The following is a 20,800-nucleotide window of genomic DNA, read 5'->3' as shown; positions in this document are numbered from 1 at the left end:
AAGTGTATTCATACATAACCTCTTTTACCCTGAACACTAAAGTGTTTTAGCTGATTTGGGGCTCTCATTATCTATAAAGTTTCACAATAGAAAAAGAAAACAGGCTTAATTGTTTTATGGGAAAAATCTTAGAAAACATTTTTTAAGCCCTTTTTATTTTACCTTTTCACAGTGTTCCTTTTTAGGCTCTGCCTCTCTAGCTGTATGCCAGTTACGCTTTATTTTGCATAGGTCAGTCATAAGAGAGAAAGAAACAAAGCCATATATCCAATCCAGAAAATTCCATGATAGATATTATGATCTGTGTTTTGTTTCTAGGGAGTATATTGCCCTCTCTTTGACACCAACCACAATCCATTTACTTTTTGCTGTAATTTACAATGAGGTGCTCTTTTCTAGTTGATATTTAGAAACTGTACACCTCTCCCTGCCTCCTCAAGATTGAGCTAATACTTCCTTGGGGCACAGTGCTTAAGAATCCGCCAGCCAGTGCAGGGGGCACGGGTTTGATCCCTGGTCTGGGAAGATCCCACATGACGCAGAGCAACTAAGCCCATGTGCCACAACTACTGAGCCTGCACTCTAGAGCCCGCGAGCCACAACTGCTGAGCCCGCATGCCACAACTACCGAAGCCCGCGCGCCTAGAGCCTGTGCTTCACAACAAGAGAAGCCACCTCAATGAGAAGCCCACGCACCACAACGAAGAGTAGCTCCCGCTCGCCGCAACTAGGGAAAGACTGTGTGCACCACAAAGACCAAAGCAGCCAATAAATAAATAAATGTTCCTTTAAAAAAAAAAAGATCGAGCCAGAGCTAGAGAAGAGGAAACATGTCACTCTCGCTTATTACACCAGTAAACGGTGAACCCAGAGATGCCACTAAGTCGATGTCTTTATTAGAGTGAGAAAGGTGATGAGCACTTCTGCACAGTGTGGTCAAACATGTCTGAAAGGCGACCACGTCAATGAAAGAAGTGTGATGTTGCCACAACAGTGAACTTGTGAAAGGTGAGCTGGTTTCTGCCCAGTGTCATGCACTTAGAGGACAAAGCCACACCTGTCGCCCTGGGAGATACAATAGCTCTGCAGCAGTGACAGCAGAACAGGGAGCCAGTGTAGATTGCAGCAATTGATAGAGAAAATGGCTGTGAAAACAATGGGAAATCTGCCAGGGCTCACCCGCTTCTCCATGCTTGCTATAATTTAGTTAACTTACAAACACACGTATTAAGCTTTATCGTGAAAAAAAATCTAAGAAATGTACGCAGCAGTATAGGAAAATACAGGATTAGCCCAGAGTTTTCGAAGTGCTGGAATAAAAACAGCGGGAAGCAGTTTTCAGATTTATTTCACTCTTCCTGCTGTGTTCAGCAGTTTTCCTTTCTATTTTCTTGATGTAATATACTGAGAAAAAGAAACCCAACCAACCAAAGGGAGCTGCTGACTGTTGCTGACCAGAAAAATAAAACGAATCCCTCCTAATGTTTTCCTGCTATTTTTGTGGATGGAAGTGGGGGTGAAAAGTTTTATTTCCTGATAGGTGGTACTATAGGTAACTTGGTAATAGACATCACTGAGGAATTCAAATGAAAACCGAAGTCTCTTGGTCCAAATTAAAAGAGCTCCCCAGCACGATTACAGAGTAAGAAAACATTGTCATATGTATGCAGTAGTGCTTTCTTCTGGGCAGGGAAGGTGACCTTGTATGCTCTATCCTCATTTTCCTGTACTAAGATTTGCTTCCGTTTTGCTTTATCTGATTTTTTTTCTTTCAGCCTGTTCTGTAAGCTATCCTTCCTTCCTTCCTTCCTTTTTTTCCCTATCTTCTCTGACCGAGTTTTCCTCAGCGTTTTTTGGTCAACCTTTGAGCCATTTCTTATTCACAGGGTAGGGAATTCAACATTTTCTTTTCAAAATGGGTCATATTTTTCATGGGAATTTAAAACTCATTGCGTAATAGTCTCACCTTAAGGTTGGAAGCATTTCATTACCATTTTTCATCACCTGCCTCTAGGACCTTGGTTTTCCAATTATAATTAGCAATCATTGATGCTGATGTTAGCTTTAGCTATTCCTTAATAGCCTTTGTGGAACTTCTCTGAACTCAAAGGAGCAGCAACTGTTAGAAGAACCATCATGTAGATGGTGTCATCAACTAGCATTTTAAATATTTTGAGAGTGTTGGCAAGCTACATCCAAGAGCTATGATCATTCATTGCCTTGGCCTAGTTTCTCTCAGTTCTTTGGATTGGAATTTACCTCCACAGAAATTATCACTTTTTATTTTAAACAACTTTACTGAAGTATAATTTATATGCCATAAAATTTACCCATTTTAAGTGTATAATTCACTGATTTTTAGTAAATTTACAGAGCTGTGTGACCCCTCGTGCCAACTACAGTCACTCCCACCATCAGCCCCTAGCAACCACTAGTCTGTTTTCAATCTCTAGTGATTTGCCTTTCTGGACATTTCACATAAATGGAATGATACAAATGTAGTCCTTTACTTCTTTCTGACTTCTTTCATTTAGCACAGTGATTCTGAATCCATGACAGGTTGTGTCAGGAGTGCCTTCTTTTTATTGTTGTAGTATTCCACTGTATGGATATAGTACATTTTGATTATCTATTCACCAGCTGATTAACAATTGGGTTGTTTGCACTTGAGGGTATCATGAATAATGCTACTGTAAATGAGCATTCATATACAAGACTTTATGTGGGCATATGTCTTCATTTCTCTTGGGTCGGTAACTCGGAGTTGAATTGTTGGTTCATATGTTAAGTTTATGTGTGTTTACCTTTTTAAGAAACTACCAAACTATTTTCCAAAGTGATTGTACCATTTTACATTCTCACCAGCAATGTATGAGAGTTCTAGTTTCTCTATACTTTCACAATTTAGTACTTTCTGCCTTGATTATAACCAGTCTAGCAGGTGTGAAGCAGTATCTCATTGTGGTTTAATTTACATTTCTCTAGTGACTAATGATGTTGAGCCTCTCTTCATGGGCTTATTAGACATTCATGTGTTTTCACTGGTAAAATGTCTATTCAAATCCTTTGTCCATTTTTTAATCACTTTTTTTAGATTTGATTTTAAATGTTCTTCATATACTCTGGATGCAAGTCCTTTATCAGCTTAATGATTTGCCATTTTTTTCTCCCAGTATGTGAGTTGTCTTCTCATTTTCTTAATGATGTCTTTTGAAGCACAAAGTTTTTAACTTTAATGAAGTCTGATTTTTAAATACACATTTAGGTCATGTTTTTAGCATTGTATCTATGAGTTCTTTGCCTAGCCCATGGCCACAACTCTTCTCCTATGTTTTCTTCTACACGTTTTATAGTTTTAGCTCTGTGACTAATTTTGTATCAACTTTTGTATGTGGTAATTTCATTACTTTTAAAGACAGATTAATTTATACCATCCTGCTCATTCCCACAAGTTTACCTGAAGATATCTTTGAGAAAGTTCTGAAGGCAAGTAGAAGGGGATAATTATTTTTCTGTTTTTTTTTTTGTTTGTTTTTTTATATCTGACCTGATCTCAGACTACACCACGTTTTGGTTAGTATTTAAATTTCCTTTTTGAAATATCTACCTGTTAATAGCTCATATTTTTCTTTGAGAGGACATTAAATTGCAGAGAGCTCCAGAACCTAACTGAAGCTTGCGAATAACTTAAAAACTGAGCAAAATAATCTTGTGTGTTACTGTCCTAACAGTGAATACTCTAGTAAATTGTCAACAAGAAACTGATGACCATCACATGAGAGTTTAACGTCAAAGTTATCCCATCTGAACCCATTGTTATGCCCCCTTAATGTCCTCTTTTGTTTAGACAAAATACAACATTTAGTTATTCAGGAAAACATGATAACACACTGATAGAAAAAGTTCAAAAAATCTTAATTTAAAAAATACAAGTATGTGTTTGTTGAGAATCATACATCAGTGCTTTGTGGCTCAACAAAATGTGTCCACTTACGACAGGTCGTTTTTAGAAATGAGGTTTAAAATCTCATCAAATACAACAACAGCATCTCAGCATCTCCGTGTCAATGAAATGAAAGCTTTTCTGAAAATGAAATGGCCTTCTTTTAGAACTCTGGAATCCTAAACTACCAGACATTTCAGGAACTATTTTGGCTGAAAATGATATGAGAGATTTTTCTTTTTCATAATTTTTATTACAGTGGAAATGGTTTTTGTATTTCTAACAGTTTGACAAGAGCTAATTACAATGCGCTCATCTGTTTTGTGGACTAATTTGAGCCATCGGGCATCAACACCATAGACATGCAGCAGCATTGCAAATGATACGCATGCTTCCCTTGCTCCAAGAATTTGTACTTGCTATAAAAGAAAACAGATTTGGACAGCCCTGAAAAAGTTGAGTTTGGTTTGAAGACAACATTTCAGAATTACATTAGAGCTGGCCTACAAGTGAACTAAAAATACCTGCTCATCTCAGTGGTCTTGGCCCAGGGCCTTTCCTTTTACTGTAAAAGTCAGGCTGTTTGAACAGTTGGAGTGCGGCTTGCTTGCTGTCTAAACTAGTGTTCTCTGATAACTTCTGTTACCATTGAAACACAAGCCCTGTTGCATTGAAGAGAATGTTTAGAGGTGTGGAAAATAGCCAAGAGAAATGTATACTTAGTGTTCAAACCTCTAGGCTTCCCGTGTGGTAACTAGACCACTTAGATCTGTTAAGAAAGACATTCATCAGTAAACATTACACAGCAAGGGTAAAAGATGGAATGGAGTAAAGGAGGCTGTTAAAATCAGCCTAAGATGATTATTTGAATTGCAAAGAGAAATGTTCAGACATAGCTAGAGCTGCTAAACATAACTCTTGAAGTTTTTCCAGAACAGAGGGATTGGGGAGAATGAGACCAGTGAAGGAGAAAATTAGAAAATTATAAGACAGAATGGGAAATGAAGTTTCAGAAACCGGTAAGATCACTGAAATATATGATATTATTAGGTCTTAAATCTATTTATGAGGGTGAAAATTTAAAAACGCACTTTCTGACTTTGGCTCTGTGATCTTAAGATTGAAATGAAGATATTAAATCTGGATAAAGAATAACCTGCAGTAACAGCTAGGTTATGTCAGGAGGGATTAAAAAGGAAGATCGGAAATCAGTAGCCCAGGAAAGATAATCACGTAAGTTGGATAAGTCTGGGGGAGATAATTTGAGTGGAAATGAATCAGAATGTGGTACCAAACATCCCCAAACTTGGCAGAGCGCAGCCCTCTGCATACCAGCTACTGGATGATTATTGATCTGTTTCTGTTCAGTGAGATAGAAGGAGGAGTATAAAGACCACAGGATTAATTCTTAGAGTAACTTGGATCGCAGACTTCACTAACATGTGTTTGGCTTGTTAGATAGCTGGGTATCCTATTTTCTGGCATGTCATATGGAACAGAGGGAACTTCCCCCCCATGAGCAACTGAAGTGCCAGCTGTTGCCCTAGATATTGTACCTGTTCGTGATGGAGATAGCTTTAAAGCCAGATTTCAAGCTTAGGGAAAATTTTACATTTTGTACATCAGCAAACATTGGTATCAGATTTGTGTTTCTAGATACAGCATCTACACACACAAAGAGGGAAGTTGATCAAGAACCTACTTCAAAAATAGTAGTGATAGGGAATCCCCTGGTGGTCCAGTGGTTAAGACTTCACTTTCCAATGCAGGGGGTGCGGGTTCGATCCCTGGTCAGGGAGCTAAGATCCCATATGCTTCGTGACCAAAACATAAAACATAAGCAATATTGTAACAAATTCAATAAAGACTTTAAAAATGGTCCACATCGGACTTCTCTGGTGGTGCAGTGGTTGAGAGTCCGCCTGCCGATGCAGGGGACACGGGTTCGTGCCCCGGTCCGGGAAGATCCCACATGCCGCGGAGCGGCTAGGCCCGTGAGCCATGGCCACTGAGCCTGCGCGTCCGGAGCCTGTGCTCCGCAATGGGAGAGGCCACAGCAGTGAGAGGCCCACGTACCAAAAAAAAAAAAAAGGTCCACATCAAAAACAAATCTTAAAAAAAAAAGTAATGATAATAGATTAATTTCTTTAAAAAATTAAAAGATAACTATCTTTAATAAGCTTTAACAAACATTTACAGTGCTTCCAAAGCCCTAGAAAATACATAAAAATGGCACACTTGTGTGACAATATCCCTAACTAAAATATCACAGTTAATCTAACAGTTTTATTAAATAATAGTTTAAAAATTTAAAAGACAGGAAGGGATATCAGAACATACTATAATGACTTGAATATCATGGAAAAATATGCGTTTTTCATTGACACTGGAGAATAAACAAAAGCAAAACAGGAACAAATTGAGAACCAACATTAAAATGCCTTTTTTTTTTTTAGAAAATAATTCAAGCATGAAATGTTCTGTACCTACACTAGTGAGATAGTCATGGGTCCCTACAAAACCAGTTGGATTCTAGAGAAATGGGATTCTGGGAAAAGACAAGCTTCAGTGAGCTTAACAACCTTATTCACTCTTACATGTTTTTTGATGTAGTCTTTAAGTATTTTTTAAGAGCAATTGTTACTTCGGACCAGAAATCTCCTTATGGACCAAACAATACCAGTTCACCAATTCCTCTTAATTGTTGGTATTTGGTCACTTAAAACAATAAGTATGTGTTGATCTGTAACCTGCAAGAAGGACTGTGTGCAGCCGTTTTTGAATGAGAACTTCTGTGAATGATGAAGCTATTAAAATTAAAAGCATAACTGTGCTTGGTTCTATGGTAGGCATTACAAACTACTAGGTAAAGTACTAATTTCTAATGAAAGGGACCTCAGAGAATCAGCATTCTCTGGGCATCTATAAGCATTTGTCACTTTCATTCTACATCCAAACTTTTACTAACAAGAAACTCACAACATTACAGGGATTGCTTATCAGTTATTCATGTGTGGTTGATGCGATGCTGTAGTTGGACGCACTCTGGGCTTTACATTTTGGACTTGTCAGTGTTCTCAAAGCAAAGCCAGAGCCTTTCATCTCTGACTTTGATTAAAATGACACCAAATAGTGGTACAACTTGTAAGCTGAAAAAGAAAAAAATCTAAATAAATAAATAATTTCCCAAGCCTTCTGGCTTGCAGGTTCTATTGATATAATATCTCCATCAAGGAGAGTAGGGTGCATTATGCTATGATGAGTTGATAGCACCATCTCTGAGGTTGTTTTGGTCCATTTTGTTGTGGAGATTCTTCAGTAGGTATTTCTGTGAGTCATTTGTAAGACAGCTTCAAATGAGTCCTATCTAGTTGTCATGCTTGCTTCTTTAATAGATGAAGTCAAGCTATGCTTTTCAAAAAGGCCTGGATGTTCTAAGATGGTAGACTTTAAGTTTCAGGTAGCAATTTCAAAAACCCTGTGTACGGTTTCACAAAGTAAAGAATCAGAACTTCCTGGTGTATATTTATAAATGGTCTAAGTAAATCTGAACAAACAATGATATTTTTAACACCTTCAGTAAATATATGAACTAAGTTATAGTATATGCATTCAATTCAAAGCTTTGCCAATACATCAACCAATTTATCATTTTTTTGTACTCCTAACCATATACCTCATTCTGTCACCAGAACAACAGAGAGAGATGTTCCTCTTAACATATTTTGCATTTTGCCTAATCAATATAAGTGATCATTTGGTAGAGAGTACACTTTGACTTTTTTGCTCTAAACACATAAAACACACACACGCACACACACACACGCACACACACACACACACACACACACACAGCACAAGTCTCTTCAGTCTGGTATTTGGTTGTAACTACTCAAAAAGAAAGCAATAGAGGGAATCATCTCAGTTCTCATTCTGATTGAGAGAGGGAGAAAAGCCACTGTATTTAAGCATGCATGTAAGCATGATAAAGTTCTCTGGGTCATTGCAGCAAGACCATAGGAAACAGCTAAACAAGGTGGAGCGATCCAGCAGGTCTAAGGTTGCGACCAATTCCTTACCACTGTTTATTTTAGAAAATTGTCCAAACAAAGCAAAGCCTCTCTTCAAGAGAGTAACGTGTCATACTTTAAAACCACCTTAAAAAGGCTATTGTTAGGCTGGGAATTAATCAGGTTCACATTGCCTATCTTCTCTCTCCTGTTCACGTAGGTGGTACCAAAAGCTCTAGTGGAATCAACCAGAAATAAAGACCTTAGAACAGGTGGTGACACCATCTGGCTATTTAAATCAAGGCAAAACCACCCCCTTCCCAGAAGATGAAGTTCTGAAGTCCCTGATGATGCATGGAGCCTAACTTAAGCCAAGGGAGAGTAAGTGGGCAGAACGGGTTCACCTCCAGTTCTTCTTTAGACATATATTTAAGAAATATTGAGCGTTAATGGAGAGAAAGAATCTAGTGCAAATACATATGAATGAGTGCAATTCTTTTTCTCTGCTACTCTCATGCCATCATCTAGGAAATATATCTAGCCTTCTTCTGTGCACATTTGTATATGTATGTACCTACTGTTTCTTCTTTTCTAAGTTAGCTGTGGAATATCCTAGTGTCTATGTGAGAATTGGCAATGTTTCTCAAAGAGGAGTACTGTTAGCATGGGGGACAGGAAGATTTTTCACCGGGTGGAACTGTTCCGCATATTTCAGGGTGTTTCACACCCATGCCCCACCCAATAAATGCTGGTATCACCCCTTTCCCACTTGAGTCATTGTGATAACTAAAAACATCCCCACATGTTTCCAGATGCACCCTGGGGGAGGGAAGTGGCAACACAGCGCCCAAATGTTTGAACGTTGACCCTCTTCCCTTACACCCCTTCTTTCTTTCCTTGTGCCGAAAAGGATCTAAGGAGGCGGTTGATGGGATTGATTCGCAAACAGTGTTTTCATTTGCTTCTTACTGTTCTCTCCTATCATGTTTTTAATTCAGGAATTTTTTTAACCTGGATGATGGCTTTTTCAAAGAAGAAAAGACATATATTTTGGGTTCCACTTTACATCCACTAGCTTTCTTCTTTAGGGCCAGTCTTAATGGTAGACGTAAAATAGTTTCCTTTTAGGGATTAATTACCATAACCAGTTTTTATATGTGGCTAGACCCCTTAAAAGTTGTTTTTTTTTTTAAGCAATGCTTAATTCCTCAAAAGGCAAACACTATGTATTTATTATCTTTCTAATTTGAGGCCTCTCTCACATCAGTGAATATTGTCACATCAAATGCTGTTAGCATAAGCATGTACTTACTTTTATTATATTTCCTCATTTTATTTCATCTGATATAGACATTTTTGAATGATGAAACAAACAGGTAAACAGAGGGTGAAGGCTGGGTGAAAAATGGGTTAATACTGTAAAGGCCGTAAATGTGTTAAGTTTAAGAAAAAAAAAATGAATTGAAATTAGGGAGGAAAGGGATTTTCTAAAAGAGCCTTGAAATAATTAATTGTTTTGTAGGAGATGGCCTTTCCATGTAGGCAGAGAATTTTTTCTTCACTTCTTTCTGAAGAGACAGTCAAATAGAGAATCTCATCTCTTAATTAGAAAGAAAAATACTCATCAAACACATCTCATCACTGGAGAGCTAATGATTCACAGCTGTTAGTCTGAAAGGGCAGGCTTTTTCCTGAACAGTAGGAAGTGTTAATCATTTTGGATGAGATTTCTTTTTTAAAATATACTGTAGTTTGCAAAAGAATAGGATATTTCAATATTCCAACTTAAATGATTTTTCTGAAGTGCGCTCCCCCAGGGATACTGTCATGTGTCGCACTGAATGATCATTGAATGCAGGCATCTTCCACTGCACTTCAATGAGAGCATCAATTGATGGGATGATCTGGACGGCCCAGTCCCTGCCTGGGACTCTTAAAACCCCAGGCTCAAAGAAAGAAAAATCAGGTACATCTTGCACCTCCTAAGAAATGGTATTGCTATAAAATCTTAACATTTTGAATCATTCACTCTACTTTATATAATTTGCCGTGTTTAAATGGAAGTGAAAAGCCCAAGCCCACCTTCATTAGCTTCTGAGTAGAAAAGGTCTTTTTGTTTGTTTAATCTTCATGTGAAAAAGTAAGGCTTCTTTTGCTTGTAAAATGTAATTGGCTCAATTATTTTCCAGTCTTTGCCTTTACAGCCACCTTGCTAACCTCTTCTAAACATTTCGGACAGAAGAAAACCCCATTTAATAGAAACCATGTGAATAGCTAACTTTGATTATTCAGAGCCATGCAAGAGAGTGAGGAAAAGGAAGAATGAAATTGTCTCTACAAACCTCATTTTGACCATTAGTGTTTGACCTCTTTGACATGCCAGACCTTTACCAGAGCACCTAAAAAGTGGTATTGCATTTAGTGGTTATCCCAGAGCAAGAGGAAGGAGAAGAAGTAGAGATAGAAAAAAATCTACAAATTGTATAATCAGTCCCTAAATAATTGAGACCTTCAGAGCATCAACATTCACTATAAAATCCTTTACCTTAGAAGCAGTGGAGCATTGTGGGAAAAGCACACTGGATTGGGAGTTACCTGACTTTGCCACTCAGTAGAGGATGTCCTTAGACGAGTTTAACCTTCTGAGCCTCAGTTTCCTCATTCATAAAATGAAGATAGTCTCAGCCGTCCCAGCCTTCCTTGCAGGACTTTCCCCCTAAAGTTCATTGTATGCAATGTGATATAAGATACTTGTTAGGACAAATTATGTCATTTACCTTTCAGTAAATTATAGATTTTCAAAATAGCCATTCTGAATACTTATGATTAAAATGTAGGTCGCTCTTCTTTCGACAATATTCAACACCCATTTATGATAAAAACCCTCCAGAAAGTAGGCATAGAGGAACTTACCTCAACATAATAAAGGCCATATATGACAAACCCACAGCAAACATCATTCTCAATGGTGAAAAACTGAAACCATTTCTACTAAGATCAGGAGCAAGACAAGGTTGCCCACTCTCACCACTGTTATTCAACATAGTTTTGGAAGTTTTAGCCACAACAGTCAGAGAAGGAAAAGAAATAAAAGGAATCCAAATCGGAAAAGAAGTAAAGCAGTCACTGTTTGCAGATGACATGATACTATACATAGAAAATCCTAAAGATGCTACCAGAAAACTACGAGAGCTAATCAATGAATTTGGTAAAGTAGCAGGATACAAAATTAATACACAGAAATCACTTGCATTCCTATACACTAATGATGAAAAATCTGAAAGAGAAATTAAGCAAACACTCCCATTTACCATGGCAACAAAAAGAATGAAATACCTAGGAATAAACCTACCTAGGGAGACAAAGACCTGTATGCAGAAAATTATAAGACACTGATGAAAGAAATTAAAGATGATACAAACAGATGGAGAGATATGCCATGTTCCTGGATTGGAAGAATCAACATTATGAAAATGACTATACTACCCAAAGCAATCTACAGATGCAATGCAATCCCTATGAAACTACCAATTGCATTTTTCACAGAATGAGAACAAAAAAATTTCACAATTTGTATGGAAACACGAAAAACCCTGAATAGCCAAAGCAATCTTGAGAAAGAAAAACGGAGCTGGGGGAATCAGGCTCATGGACTTCAGACTATACTACAAAGCTACAGTAATCAAGACAGTATGGTGCTGGCACGAAAACAGAAATATAGATCAATGGAACAGAGTAGAAAGCTCAGAGATAAACCCACGCACATATGGTCACCTTATCTTTGATAAAGGAGGCAAGAATATACAATGGAGAAAAGACAGCCTCTTCAATAAGTGGTGCTGGAAAAACTGGACAGCTACATGTAAAAGAATGAAATTAGAACACTCCCTAGCACCATACACAAAAATAAACTCAAAATGGATTAAAGACCTAAATGTAAGGCCAGACACTATAAAACTCTTATAGGAAAACATAGGCAGAACACTCTATGACATAAATCACAGCAAGATCCTTTTGACCAACCTCCTAGAGAAAGGGAAATAAAAACAAAAATAAACAAATGGGACCTAATGAAACTTAAAAGCTTTTGCACAGCAAAGGAAACCATAAACAAGACGAAAAAACAACCCTCAGAATGGGAGAAAATATTTGCAAATGAACCAACTGACAAAAGATTAATCTCCAAAATATACAGGCAGCTCATGAAGCTCAATATCAAAAAAACAAACAACCCAATCCAAAAATGGGCAGAAGACCTAACTAGACATTTCTCCAAAGAAGATATACAGATTGGCAGCACACACATGAAAGGATGCTCAACATCACTAATCATTACAGAAACACAAATCAAAACTACAATGAGGTATCACCTCACACCAGTCAGAATGGCCATCGTCAAAAAATCTAGAAACAATAAATGCTGGCAAGGGTGTGGAGAAAAGGCAACCCTCTTGCACTGTTGATGGGAATGTAAATTGATACAGCCACTATGGAGAACAGTATGGAGGTTCCTCAAAAAACTAAAAATAGAGCTACCATATGACCCAGCAATCCCACTACTGGGCATACACCCTGAGAAAACCATAATTCAAAAAGAGTCATGTACCACAATGTTCATTGCAGCTCTATTTACAATAGCCAGGACATGGAAGCAACCTAAGTGTCCGTGGACAGATGAATGGATAAAGAAGATGTGACACATATATACAATGTAATATCACTCAGACATAAAGAGAAACAAAATTGAGTTATTTATAATGAGGTGGATGGACCTAGAGTCTGTCATACAGAGTGAAGTGAGTCAGAAAGAGAAAAACAAATACCGTATGCTAACACATATATATGGAATCTAAAAAAAAAAAAAAAAATGGCTCTGAAGAACCTAGGAGCAGGACAGGAATAAAGACGCAGACATAGAGAATGGACTTGAGGACACAGGGAGGGGGAAGGGTAAGCGGGGATGAAGTGAGAGAGTGGCATGGATATATATACACTACCAAACGTAAAGTAGATAGCTAGTGGGAAACAGCCGCATAGCACAGGGAGATCAGCTCGGTGCTTTGTAACTACCTAGAGGGGTGGGATAGGGAGGGTGGGAGGGAGATGCAAGAGGGAAGGGAAATGGGGATATATGTATACGCATAGCTGATTCACTTTGTTATACAGCAGAAACTAACACACCATTGTAAAGCAATTATACTCCAATAAAGATGTTTAAAAAAGCAGGTTGCTTTTAAAGCCTGGCACAAATAGATACTGAAGGATTGTGTTTTGTGATGTTAGTGATAAAATCATATGCAAGGTAACACTGATTTAGATAGAAGGTATTTGGATTTAAAAGTGAAAAAAATATATGGACAGGAATTGACATTCTTAAAGCTGGTAGTTCAGAACAAGATACTTTTATATCTAGGGGAATGAGAATGTTAAAAATTATTGACGTTTAAAAACCTAATTTTTTTCAACTCCAGACTTCACAAAATCTACAGTGTATGCTAATGTCATTTACTAGCAATAATGACTTTCTCTAAAGATCTGGATTTTTCTTGCTCTGATTATTAGTAAAACATTTCAGTGCAACCCCTCATAAGTTTAATATTGGGTTGGCCAAAAAGTGCCTTCAGCTTTGAAGTAAAAATAAAAGACACATATTTCATTTTCACCAAGAAATTTATTGAACAACGTATTCACCGTTCCACTGCCTTCTGCCATTTTTCAGGCAACTTCGTAATGCCATCTTCCCAAAACTTTTTATCTTTTTGAGCAAAGAACTGTTCCAGGTACCTTTTACAGTCTTCCAGGGAATTGAAATTTTTCCATTAAGAGAATTTTGTAAAGACTGAAATAAATGGAAATCCAAAGATGCAATGTCTGGTGAATACAGCGGTGAATCAGAACTTCCCAGCCAAGCTGTAACAGTTTTTGCCTGGTCATCAAAGAAACATGCGGTCTTGTGTTATCCTGATGGAAGATTAAGTGTTTTCTGTTGACTGATTCTGGATGCTTTTCGTCCAGTGCTGCTTTCAGTTGGTCTAATTGGGTGCAGTACTTGTTGGAATTAATGGTTTGGTTTTCCGTAAGGAGCTCATAATAGAGGACTCCCTTCCAATCCCACCATATACACAACATCACTTTCTTTGGATGAAGACCTACCCTTGGTGTGATTGGTGGTGGTTCATTTCACTTGCCCCACAATCTCTTCCATTCCACATTATTGTACGATATCCACTTTTCATTACCCGTCACAATTTGTTTTAAAAACAGAACGTTTTCATTGCATTTCACTAGAGAATCGCATGCAGAAATAAGGTCAGGAAGGTTTTTTTCTCTTAACTTATGTGGAACCCAAACATCAAAGCGATGAACATAACCAAACTGGTGCAAATGACTTTCGATGCTCTGGATATTTTGAGTATGTCGGCTATCCCCCGTGTGGTATAACGGTGATTGTTCTCAATTAATATCTCTATTTGATTGCTATCAACTTCAACTGGTCTACCCAACCATGGAGCACTGTCCAGCGAGAAATCTCTAGCACAAAACTTTGCAGACCGCTTTTGACATGCTTGATCAGTCACAGCACCTTCTCCATACACTACACAAAACTTTTTTTTTTGCGTTTCAGTTGCCTTTTTACCTTTCTTGAAAAAATAAAGCATAATATGCCAAAAGTGTTGCTTTTTTTCTTCCATCTTCAATAATAAAATGGCTACACAAAAATTCACCAGTTTTGATAAGCTTTTTTTTTAAATGCACGCCGGTATGACAGCTGTCACATACAATCTAACAAAATTGTTTCGAATGAAGTTAAAGACAACTAAGTGCTACTAGAGCCATCTTACGGAAAAAAAAACAAACGAACCTTTTGGCCAACCCAATACTTATGGCTTCCTTCCAGCAAACCCCTTCCTTCCAGACCACACAGAAATCCCTCTAAGGAACACCATCCATCTTCTATAACTGCTCGAAGAACAATTATCATGTTGACTTATCTTGGAGTATTATTTTATAAAGTCTGTTATTTTTTAGAAACAATTTTAAATATGAAAAACATAAAATTGACATTACTTACATTGGTATAGTACTTTCTGATAAAGCATTTTCATGTATATTACATAATTTGTTTCCCACAGCCTACTTGTGAAATAGACAGGTATTACCATTTCCATTTTATAGATAATAGACTAAAATAAAAGAGAATAACTGACCTGCCCAAGGTCTTATGATGATCATATAGCAGAAATGGAACTAAAAACGCTTCTTCAGGCTCCTGGTCCAGACCATATTTTACTCTACCATACTTTCTCCTTGGAGAGAAAATATGTATCAGTTAGCATTTGCTGTATAACAAACCACTCCATTAGTAGCGCAAAGCAACTACCATTTATTTAGTAATGATTCTGTAGGTGAAAAAGTTGGATCAGGCTCAGCTGGGTATTTCTTTTGTTCTCAGCTGGGCTCACTTATGCATCTCTGGTCAGCTTCTGGCCAGTTAGGCAACTTTGCTTCTGGATGCTGTCTGGCTTCCAACTGGGGCAATGGAGACAACTGTATCACATGTTTCTTATCATTCAGCAGACTAGCCTGTGCTTGTTGACATGGGCTCAGGGTTTGAAGAGTGCAGAGGGAAAAACCCAATGAGCAAGTGCTTTTTAAGCCTCTGTGTTCAGCATTTTTACAACTCTTACCCTCGGCCAAAACAAGTCCTATGTCTAATCTCAGTGTCATCGTGGGAGAGTATTTCAAAAGGCCTGGATACATGGAGATATTAACAAATTGGGGTCATTACTGCATGTAATCACTATAAGCTAAATATAAAAATACTGAAAATGGCACTCGCTTTATCATCTCTTCCTATTGTAGTTGACGTAGCTTTTTAAACACAGCTCTAATGCTTGAATCCACCCTATGGATTCTAGAGTGGAATAGGGAAAGTGATGAGCTACAAGAAGGGCCAAAAAAATTATATATAGTATGAGACAATATATTCCTCCTTGTAATAATACCTAATGTTTATTGAGCATCTTACAGTTGCCAAGCACTAGGCTAATTCCATCTCAAATCTGTAAGTAGTATAGTTTTAACTTTCAGATTATAAAATTAAGAGTAATCTAGTAATACATCACATAGATAGTGACTAGTAAGCTTGGATAAAAACATGGGCCTGATTCAAACTCTCAAGCTCTCTAGTGCATCACACTGAAGCAGCTTTTTTAGGGATCCCATGATTGTGGCTAACAGTCCAAGGCAGATTGACAAAGAGCTTCTACCATCCAGGATAATGTGTAAAACTCACAAGATCCTTTTTCTAATGAAGAAGGTTGTGTGTACTTCTAATGTCCCATGAAGATTTTCTGATATAGAGTTTTAGCAGTAAATCACAACCATCTAGTAATTTGCAAAAAGGAAACCACCAAATTCTTGGAATAATTTTAGTTTCTAATGAGCAAGGCTAAATAATGTAGGGCTAGATGTTTTGTTTGGAATGGGGTCATGGATTTTATGAAAGTAAAATATAGATGGTCCAAGTTTCCTTATTAAAAGTGTTGGGGGGAGTGGGGGAAAAGTCAAGGAGAATGTGACAGAGAGAGAGAGAGAGGAAAAATAAGGAAAGGATGTCATAGTGATGAAGTCAAAGGAAATTAAACACTGTACAAATGTGCAGGAGTCCTTATTACCTAGTTTAACCTGGAGAAATTCTAGAATCATCAGATCCTCTCTCCATGTCCCATGCAGGCAAAAAGGTTTCTGGATATATGGGTCGCAAAAAATCCTAGGCATTTTGGGGTTTATATATTTTTTTAATTGCTGTTTTGGTTCCATTTTAGCCCATTATGTCTCCTTTTTTCAAACCCCAAACTTATGAAAAGTGTGGTCAGGACCAAGGACAGATCCTGCATTGTCTTAGCCTTCCTGGAGTTTTTCTGAGCTTCCTTCTTTCCCCTGCTGCCCTGGTGAAACACTGAAGACCCATCCAGGAGTGTTTTGGTATTTTGTAGGATAAAGGAAAGGATCCTATCTTCATGCAAGTGGGCTCCAGGGAGAAAAGAAGCTTCAGTGTGGAGAGAATAAGCTAAAAGACCCCTTTCTTCCTCTGAGGGCTCTTTGTTAGTGGATCATCGCCATTGACAAGTATTAGAATCATCACTAGTACTATAGAGAATAATTGCTTTTTCGTAGTGATTCTTAGCAATATGAGTCCAGAGACCATGTCTTATCCTAATTTTGAACACCCAGTATTGCATAGCACATAGGTGTTTAATAAATAACTTTTATTGTTAATCTGTGTTCATGCTCTTTTTCTTTTTTTAAATTGAGGTATAATTGACTATAACACTATATTAGTATCAGGTGTTCAACATAATGACTCAATATTTGTATACATTGTGAAGTGATCACCTGCAGTAAATCTAATTACCACCCCTCACCGTACAGTTACAAGTATTTTTTTTTCTTATGATGAGGACTTTTCAGATTTATTCCTTTAGCAACTTTCAAATATGCAGTACAGTGTTATTGGCTATAGTCATCATGCTGTACACAATATTCCTATGACTTGTTATTTTATAATTGGAAGTTTGTACCTTTTGACCCCCTTAGCCCATTTCACCCACCTCCCTCACCTCTGGCAACCACTAATCTGTTTTCTTAATTATTTGTTTGTTTCATTTTTAGATGCCACGTATATGTGAGATCATATGGTGTCTTTCTCTGACTTATTTCACTTAGCATAATTCACTTAGCATAATGCCCTCTATGTCCATCTTGGTTATCGCAAATGGCAAGATTCCATTCTTTTTATGGCTGAATAGTATTCCACTGTATATATGTCATAACTTCTTTATCCATTCATCCATTGATGGACACTTAGGTTGTTCCCATATCTTGGCTGTTGTAAATAATGCTGCAATGAACATGAGGGTGCATATATCTTTTTGAATTAGTATTTTCATTTTCTTCAGATAAATACCGAGAAGTGAATTGCTAGATCATATGGTAGGTCTGTTTTTAATTTCTTGAGGAACCTCCATACCGTCTTCCATAGTGGCTGTACCAATCTGCATTCCCACTAAGAGTGCAAGAGGGATCCTTTTTTTCCACATTCTCATCAACACTTGCTATTTCTTGACTTTTTGATAATAGCCATTCTAACAGGTGTGAGGTGATATCTCAGTGTGGTTTTGATTTGCATGACCCTGATGATTAAATGATTAGCATCTTTTCATGTGCCTGTTGGCCAACTTCTTTGGAAAAAATGTGCCTTCAGATCCTCTGCCCATTTTTAAATCAGTTTGCTTGGTTTTTGGCTATTGAGTTGTATGAGTTTTTATATATTTTGGATATTAACCCCTTATCGGATGTATAATTTGCAAATATTTTCTCCCATTCAGTAGACTGGCTTTTCATTTTGTCGATGATTTCCTTTGCTGTGCATAAGCTTTTTAGTTTGTTGAAGTCCTACTTGTTTATTTTGGCTTTTGTTGCCTTTGTTTTGGTAGTCAGATCCAAAAAATCATAGCCAAGATCAATGTCAAGGAGCTTATTGCCTATGTTTTCTTCTAGGAGTTTTATGGTTATAGATCTTACATTCAAGTCTTTAATCCATTTTGAGTTAATTTTTGTGTATGGTGTAAGACAGCCTAGTTTTATTCTTTTGCATGTGGCTGTCCAGTTTTCCCAGCACCATTTATTGAAGAAACTTTCCTTTCCCACAAGAAGAAAAAATTACAGGCCAGTATCCCTGGTGAACACAGATGAAAGAATTCTCAACAAAATATTAGCAAACTGAATTCAACAATACATTAAGAGGATCGTATACTATCATTAAGTGGGATTTATTCCAGGGATGCAAGGATGCTTCAATATCCACAAATCAATCAACAGGATATACAATATTAATAAAATGAAGGATAAAAATCATATGATCATCTCAGTAAATGCAGAAAAAACATTTGACAAAATTCAACATCCATTTACGATTAAACTCAACAAAGTGAGTATAGATGCAACATATCTCAGTATAACCAGGGCCATATATGATAAGTACACAGCTAACATCATACTCAATAGTAAAAAGCTGAAAGCTTTTCCTCTAAGGTCAGGAACAAGACAAGGATGCCCACTTTGCGACTTTATTTTACATAGTGTTGCATGTCCTAGTCAGAGTAATTAAGCAAGAAAAAGAAAGAAAAGTCATCCAAATTGGAAAGGAAAAAGTAAAACTGTCACTATTTGTAGATGACATGGTTTTTGTATATAGAAAACCCTAAAAACTCCACCAAAAAACTATTAGAACTAATAAATGAATTCAGTAAAGTTGCAGGATACAAAGTCAACATACAAAAATCTATTGCATTTCTATACACTAACAATGTACTATCAGAAAGAGACATTAAGAAAACAATCCCACTTACAGTTGCATCAAAAAGAATAAAATACTTAGTAATAAATTTAACCAAGAAAGTGAAATACCTATACACTAAAAACTACACGACAGTGATGAAAGAAATTGAAGACAAAAGTAAATGGAAACGTATTCCTTGCTCACAGATTGAAAGAATTACTATTATTAAAATGTCCATATTACCCACAGCCATGTACAGATTCAATGCAATCCCTATCAAAATTCCAACAATATTTTTCACAGCAATAAGCAATCCTAAAATTTGTATGAAACCACAAAAGACACCAATAGCCAAAGCAATCTTGAGAAAGAAGAGCAAAGCTGGAGGCATCATGCTCCCTGATTTCAAACTAAACTACAAAGCTATAGTAACCAAAACAGTATGGTATTGGCATAAAAACAGACACCTAGATTAATGGAACAGATTAGAGAGCCCATAAATAGGCTCATGCACATATGGTCAATTAATTTACAACAAAGTAGGCAAGAATATATCATGCTGTTTCTTTTTTAACCTTTTGAAATCTTCAATTAAATTTTGAGAAGAAAAATAAATGCTTTTGTATTTAGAGTTTATTCAAAGCTCTCTTGTTTGTTTGTTTTTTAAAGATATTTTCAAGAACAAGGGCTCTTTACTTAGTTATCCAAATATTAGATTCTTAAAGAGCACATAATGGGGAAGGAGACTATTTTTCCACTATGAGAATTCATAAAGCTAATGCAGTTTCTTTCTTTGTCTCTCTCTTCTATATCTTTTCCCATCCTGTGTTCTGGTGTTCATGTTGTTAGGGCATATTAAGACCATATGTATTCATAAGAAGTGTTCTGTCACTTCTGAGTGCTATATTTTAAGAAAGCTATTGATATATTGATTTGGATGTGGTAAGAGGATGTCCACAATGGAGAAGTGTCCAGAAACCATACCTTGTAACTGGTACTTTAAGCAACTAGTGTTGTTGAACCTAGAGAAGAAAAAGACATGATAGGTGGATTGATTACTTGCAGAATTATCATATGAAAAGTTTATTTGGTGCAATACCTGGCCTACAACTAACACTAATACATAAAGGAACAAGAAATTCACTCTGGGTAACACCAGGACTCTTAACACCAATGAGTGGCCATTACAAGGAGGAATATATTTGTTCAATAGGTTAAAAATCATTACAATTGGTGATATTTAGCAATGGAATAATCTGAGTCCCATCCATGAGACCAGAATACACTGAGTCAAGTGAATATTCTTGGAAAAGGCAACTATATAGGAAGGTCTAAGAGGAAAGATGGTTCATGACTGCATAGCCAGAATGGATAGACAATTTTTCTAGAAGTACTAAGGTACTTCTTCTACCTTATGTGCCTCAGGGAGAAATTCATTAGTGCTATCACAGGTTGTAATTCTGAATACATTTTCCAGATGTCACTTGGTTTTAAATAGTGGCT

At 37.0% G+C, this 20,800-nt stretch overlaps 1 protein-coding gene across 23 annotated transcripts in view; it reads left to right on the top strand.

Annotated features, from left to right (window-relative positions):
• MCTP1 (multiple C2 and transmembrane domain containing 1) overlaps nucleotides 1-20,800 on the top strand; it is a 534,125-nt gene that overhangs the window by 414,575 nt on the left and 98,750 nt on the right. The window contains exons 17-18 of one of the 23 annotated variants that reach the window (XR_012330779.1): nucleotides 8,174-8,334; nucleotides 9,812-9,919. The exons of 20 other annotated variants lie outside the window; for them this stretch is intronic. The gene's annotated coding sequence lies outside the window, so the exon portion shown is untranslated. Of the gene's footprint in view, nucleotides 1-8,173; nucleotides 8,335-9,757; nucleotides 9,920-20,800 lie in introns of all 23 variants that reach the window. 2 more of the 23 variants (XR_012330777.1, XR_012330778.1) reach the window with 2 other exon arrangements.

Source organism: Tursiops truncatus, chromosome 3 (genome assembly GCF_011762595.2).
Source record: "Tursiops truncatus isolate mTurTru1 chromosome 3, mTurTru1.mat.Y, whole genome shotgun sequence".
NCBI lineage: Eukaryota > Metazoa > Chordata > Mammalia > Artiodactyla > Delphinidae > Tursiops > Tursiops truncatus.
This window is presented reverse-complemented; position numbering and strand designations above follow the sequence as displayed.